The sequence below is a fragment of the Cryptomeria japonica genome, chromosome 6 (genome assembly GCF_030272615.1).
Source record: "Cryptomeria japonica chromosome 6, Sugi_1.0, whole genome shotgun sequence".
Classification (NCBI taxonomy): Eukaryota; Viridiplantae; Streptophyta; class Pinopsida; order Cupressales; family Cupressaceae; genus Cryptomeria; species Cryptomeria japonica.
Genome location: NC_081410.1, coordinates 291143756 through 291150672, shown reverse-complemented (window position 1 = coordinate 291150672; position 6917 = coordinate 291143756).

Here is a 6917-nt window from a genome sequence, read left to right as displayed (position 1 = left end):
TTAACATGGATCAAAGGAGGCCTAATAGTGGAGGTAATAGAGGACCACATATGGTGCTTGAATCACCATCATCTTTGTTTCAAAAACTAGAGGTCCCACATACACATGGTCAAGCATATGATACTCACCTTCGCAGACCATTATAGAAGTCTTATGCAGAAAAATATGCTCAATCACATGCAAATGCTAAGGACCAACCACCAAAGAAATTAGATATCCAAAGGCATGTTCAAAATTTGGACACAAGGAAACCCCATGTCAAATTTGGGGGCAACACACTAGAATAAACTCATGACATTCTTGTAGAGTATGGTATACATGGACAAAACAGATATTCCATTCCTCACCATGACTCTATACCAAGTGGTCCATATACGCAGCATCATTATAGACCTCCTCCATATGAGCATGTGTATGATCAATATTATCCATATATGCAACATGCTCCTCCACCTGGTGCCTCAAGTATGGGATATGGTCCAAGAAGTCGGTCTCCACCTAAGAACAATTTGGAACAGCAAATTAAGGACTTATAAAAGAAAATGGAGGACATAAATACACTGAAGCCAACTTACACAATGAGAGACATATGTCCTTATCCATTTGACAAAAGCATTCCAATGCCTCCATTTCCTACACACTTTCTGACACCTAAGTTTGATAAGTATAGAGGAAAAGGGGATCCTGAGGCACATATAAGATAGTTTTTCATAGCTTGCATTGAGGTAGCAGCAGAAGAGACATATTTGATGAGATTATTCCCATAGAGCTTAGGTGATCAAGCTAGGGAATGGTTCTCCCAACTTCCACCTGGAATTAAGTCATGGGGTGACTTAGCAGAGGCATTTATCCAACATTTCTCATACAACATAGAGACAGGAATATCAGTCACTACTTTGTGCAACACCAAGCAAAAGGATGGAGAATCTTTTTCATCATTTTTACAAAGATGGAGAAATCTAGCCAGCAGATGCTCTTGTGAAATTCCACAAAAACAAATGGTAGAGATGTTCACCCAAAATGTTAACAAAGACATTGGTTATGATCTAAGAAAAGCTTGTTTGTCCACCTTCAAGGACGTTATTGAAAAAGGCTTAGCAACATAAAAGGTCCTAATTGAACAAGGAGTAATTAAGATATTCAAAGAAAACAAAGAGGACTTTAAAGGAAAAGACAAGCCAAGATTTTGGAATAAAAACAAGAACACAGTCAATGATGGTATTGTTGATGCCAATGCAGTACGACCCAAAATTGTTTTTTCTGGATCAAGCTCTATAAAGAATCAAGTGAATACTCAAACAACTTCAAAGTCATGAAGGAAGTACACTCCATTGGGAGAACCACTTGAATCAGTCTTCAAAAAGCTAGTGGCAAACAAAATAATAACAATTCCGGATTTGCCTCCATATGAGCCAAAGGTCAAACCAAATTGGTGGAATGATGATGAATATTGTGAATTTCATAAGAGAAAAGGCCATAAAACAAAAAATTGTCATCGACTGAAGAACATCATACAAGATCTTATTGATAGAGATGACATCAAGATTGAGGGACACTCATCCAATCAAGAACATGAGATGTTTAAAGAACCATTCCCAAAATATGACAAGGGAAAAGCTAAAGCCACAGATGATCAAACCAACTATACCAGAGCATCTTATAACTATGATTCAACTATCAATCACATTTCGATGGACAATTATGTCTCTACCATTATCATCGAGGACAAAATGACAGAAAGTTCTACCCAAAGACCCAAGATTTTCCTAAAAGGCATTGGATCTTCTTCCGAACCTACCTTTGAATGTAATGTTACAACTCATCGAGGTAAATTCACCTTGCAAGGTGCTCCAGCTAAAAACACTACTTCGTCATCAACCAAACCTAAGTATGACCTTGTAGAACATTTAGGCAAGACACCCGCACTTATCTCCATCCTTGAACTCTTACGCATATCCCCCGCACATAAAGCCATTCTTGACAAAAATTTGAGAGACACTTCTATCCCCACTGATCTAAATGTGGACCAGTTTCAAGCCATGGTGGGATACCTTTCTGATCCACATTCCCTTACATTTACAGAAGTTGATGACACATCCGTAACCCAGCCACATAATGCACCTTTACACATTGAATCCTTCCTACACAAACATCGAATAAAACAAGTCTTGATATATGGAGGAGCAGGTCTGAACATTTGTACATTGAACACTCTCAAGAAATTGGGATATTCTGAAAAGGCTGTGAATTCTACATATGCAATCACCATAAAAGCATATGATGACGAAGAGCACTCATCAAAGGGCACAGTCACTTTACCTCTCAGAGTTGAGCCAGTTACGAAGGATGTAGTATGTCAAGTCCTTGATCTAGATCTCACATACAACATACTCTTGGGATGCCCATGGATCCATGAAATGAGAGTTGTTCCCTCAACATATCATCGATGTATCAAGTTCCCACACAATGGAGTTGAAGTGACTGTCAAAGCCGACCCAAAGCCATTCATATATTGCAACAATATGCGACCTAGATCAGAAATAACAATCCCAGTCAATCGAGAAGTTGTTCCTTCTTCAATATATGTTGATCCAGAATCCTTGAAAGCTTCTACATCAAAACAAGCAGAGCTCAAAGAAAAGTTCAAGTTTAAAGACATGGGATGTGGTGAGTATATCTTTCATGTTGATCAACTCCCACTATCTCCTAACACATTTAGTCGGCAGGAACAATCTACAAACAATTCGCAATGCCAAGGAACTGGGTGTGAACCACCTAGTGTTGTGTCTACTAAGTCTAAATGCAAATCTGCTCTAGTGGTGCAAGCATCTCTTGATATCAATAGTCCTAATAGTGGTTCCAACAAAGAATATATTGAATATATCGCTATCCCTCTTGAGAACTCACATAGCCTTACCATTTCATCCACTCCTTCCATTTCCAATCCTCTCCTAGACTTGGATCAACAAGAATTACAAAATCCCTTACTCATTGGGGATCAAAAATCAAGCTTTGAAAGGAAAAATCTAAAAATCAAAAATAAAGAGAAGTCCTTTAGTCCAAATCTAAATCAAAATCGATTGGACTCTGCAAAAATCAAAGTCAAGGATAAAAATCCTATGAACAAAAAAGAGCAAGAGATGATCTCCCCTAATACCAAAATAACTGGGGGCAAAAGTTCTACAATTGCAATTCAAAAAGAATACTTTTTGATCCTAAGTCTCCATCATGATATCCTACTTTCACTTCTTTTCACAATCATAAGCCCTCATAACTCATCCACTTGTTTTGCACATCCTTTCCCTTCTCGTGATACATCATGGACCTTTAATGGAACTTCCTTGAGGGACTTTATTGTCAGGGATGCCCAAACTTCTTTAGGTGACACGCATATGGGCCTACGTAGTCCACACATTAGTAATTCTATCTTAGTTCCTTTATCAAGGAAGACAATCACTTGAGCTACACATCATTCGGTCAAGGAACAATGTAGTTACAATCATAAGGTAAAAGCCTCACACATTCGAAGTGGGTGACTTAGTTCTCAAAAAAAATCCTAAAAATCAGCAAGACGGAGAGAAGAGGGGCAAATTTGAACCAAATTGGCTTGGTCATTACATCATCACAACAACCTATGGATCTAGTGCATATCATCTCTCAACTCTAGATGGCAAACCTTTGGAGGATCCTATCAACAGCATACACCTTTGCAGGTTTTACACATAGCTCTTTAGAGTATCCTAATTCAAAAATACAAAAAAAATCAAAAATTTCAAAAATACAAAAAAATCATAAACATAAATAATTGTAACTTGGTGAAAACCTAGCAAACAAGCGCCTTGTAACACAAAAAAATTAAAAAAATCAAAAAAAGTAAAAAAAAAATATTTCGTCCAACGGTGAAAACCACTTTGGTGGCGCTTTGCACACACTCACAGTCTGTCTGTTCATAATAAACTTTCCCATTCCCATCATGGCTTTTTATTGATCTACCTAAGATTGTTTAACCATTCATAATAACTCCCTTTTCACCCATTTTCATCCATAATAAATCATATCCTATCTATGGCTAAGGCAAATCCTACGTCTAGTGATGGGTGTGGAACTAAGAATATTACACGTTTTGAGGAGTACAGTTTTTTCCAGCTTTCTTCAGTCTATCCATGCATAATCCACAATAAAGAAACATTTGCATCGCCAATCTGTAATAAAGTTTCATCTTCTCCGCAATAAAGTATCAGTCACATGGATTCAGTCAGTTTCAGATGAGACAAGTAGCAATGGGCTTCAACAAATCAAATCTTTCAACAAACTCAGACAACATTATGGTTCAGTGCTATCTATCCTTTTGTGAAAGTAAACATTGTGACCACAATCAAATAGACTTATACAAGTGACAAGAGACACTAAACTTGAGGACTACAGTGGATGTTGGTGTCAAGTCTTGGTTTTCTTTTGCTTTTATCTTTTTGGTGACATGTCTTTTAGCTTTTCCAGGATGTCTCTGACTAGAGACTCTATCTCTAGGATGTCTCTGACTAGAAAGGCGAGGATGGGATATCGTCACCTAAATTTCTTTGTTGTATGTGGATTATCTCTCAGTAATGCTATGACTTGTCTAGGGATATGAGGACACTATGAGTCTAGTATGAACTGGGGCATTCCTTGTTTGCAATTGTCTGATCTCCATGCAAATGGGTACAATGACTTTCTAGGTTGAACATATACCTGAATTGTCATAAACTACTTGTCATAATAAAGCTCAATGATGATAACGCACAAGAAGATCTTTCACTTTCATATCTTCTATCTTCCATCCCCCTTTCTTGATTTGAGTCTATGTAGCCTGCTATCACATGACTGAGTATAATGATACACCAAAAATATTTGCATTTCATGTAGTTGCACATGAATTACCACATATAAGCATTTCATACATACATATAGATATCACAATTACATCACATCCTGCACACATCACATGTTAGCAAATTCTACATACATTCACATTTGCATATGCATAACATATTAAAAACATAAAAGAACAAAAATATTGCATTTCATCATGTACATATTTGCATCCATATCATAACCAAATCATAGAAACATACATCATGAAACATCTCATCACATAGAAACATACATCATGAAATATCTCATCACATAGGTACACATGCATATAGCTGCCGCAAGGATGAATCTCATATATATATATATATATATATATATATATATATATATATATATATATATATATATATATATATATAATCATAAGTGTCATGATACAATGATGTCAAAATCATATGGCTACAATCACCCGAAGGTGTCATCACACAAAATGGTACAAAATTGATACATAGGGAGCCCTCTAAGGCTATGATGAACTCCCTCCCTCAAAGCCACCTGGCCTCGATGGAGTCTGAGCCTCAGAAGGACCTGCCCCAAGATCATCTCTCATGTCCCCTCTGGCTGGTGGTGGTGGAGGACCCATGACCCCACTGCTCGATGCCTGTCTCCTATCCCTCCCTCCAGTGGTCGTTGCTATTCGCGATGGTCTACGGAAGCTCCTAGCTCGTTGCTCTAGTGGCATTGCTCCATAGTATAGGTCCCTCCAGTAACCTATCTCCTCCCCGGCTCGCAGAACATAGGCGTATCCAGCTCTTGTGTCCTCTATTTCCTGTCTCCCTGCCCGTAGTGCTATCTTAGCCTTCGTATAGCATTGAATAGCCTGATCCCTCTCCTGCTCAGTATCCCTCAGCTGTCTCCTGAGCCTATCCCTCTCCTACTCAAGATCCTGGATCTCATCTACCTATCCCTGGCAGATCTCCCTCAACTCCAGCAACTCATCCTCCTCCTCTCCCCCCTCACCCTGTGGCTACTCCTGTGGTTGCCCCTGGCCATGTCCCTATCCCTGTCCCTATCCCTGTACCTATCTGGGACCCTGTACTGCTGGCACCTGTAAAGGAAATCCACCTCTACCCCTCACCATGTGAACCTGTCGAGCCTGCCTCTCCTCTCCACCCTCCCTCTGTGGAGCCACTCTCCTCTCTCCTACTATACCCTGCCTCCTCCATCGGCCTCTACCTCTGCCATGTCTATCATCATCCCTATCTCCTCTGCCATCTCCATCTATCTGCTCCCCGAGATCTATCAACTATCGAAATGGATGCTCTGCCTAGTATGTAGTATACTCTGCATCCATCCCTACATCCTTTATCTCTAGCCACATATCCCAAGGCAAGGGAATCATCTCTACCAGTTGCATAACTGCCTGATCATATGACAATAATGGCCCAAAGTACACCTGATCCCTCACTATCCGAGCATACATCCCGAAACCCCATGGCATTCGTTGTATCCTGTCAAACTGCCTGCCCACCCTGTCCACCAACTGCCTCTCAAGCACATATGGTGTTCGCCCAATCAGATACCTACTCCTGAATGTATATGACAGCTCCACTATTTCATCCTCCCACTCCTCGCACTCTCGGTACGGCCTCCATACTACAGTGTTAATCTCATCAATGACCCTGCGCCAGTACTCCAGTCTCCCAATTCGTTGCTACGATGTAATCATGTCATACAGATGCACAAAACTGTGCCCATGGCCCCTGCCTCTGAAAAGAATCAGTCGTATCATCAGCAAATGCTCATAAGCCCACACCTGCAATAATGTCACTCTGCAGCCTAATCCTACTGATCCATGGTATACAAACTGATGAAGCTCATAATACAAATGTGCCAGCAGACACGGTCCCCATGAAAATCTGGTATGTTGTGTCACTAGTGTCTCCAATGTACTCCCCCAGCCCATAGCCAATCCTCGTGTCGCCCTAGCCAGATAGAGGAACCCACTAATCACTCTTGCCAGTATTGTTGGTAGTGCTAATCCAGTCTATGTCATCGTGTCCCAT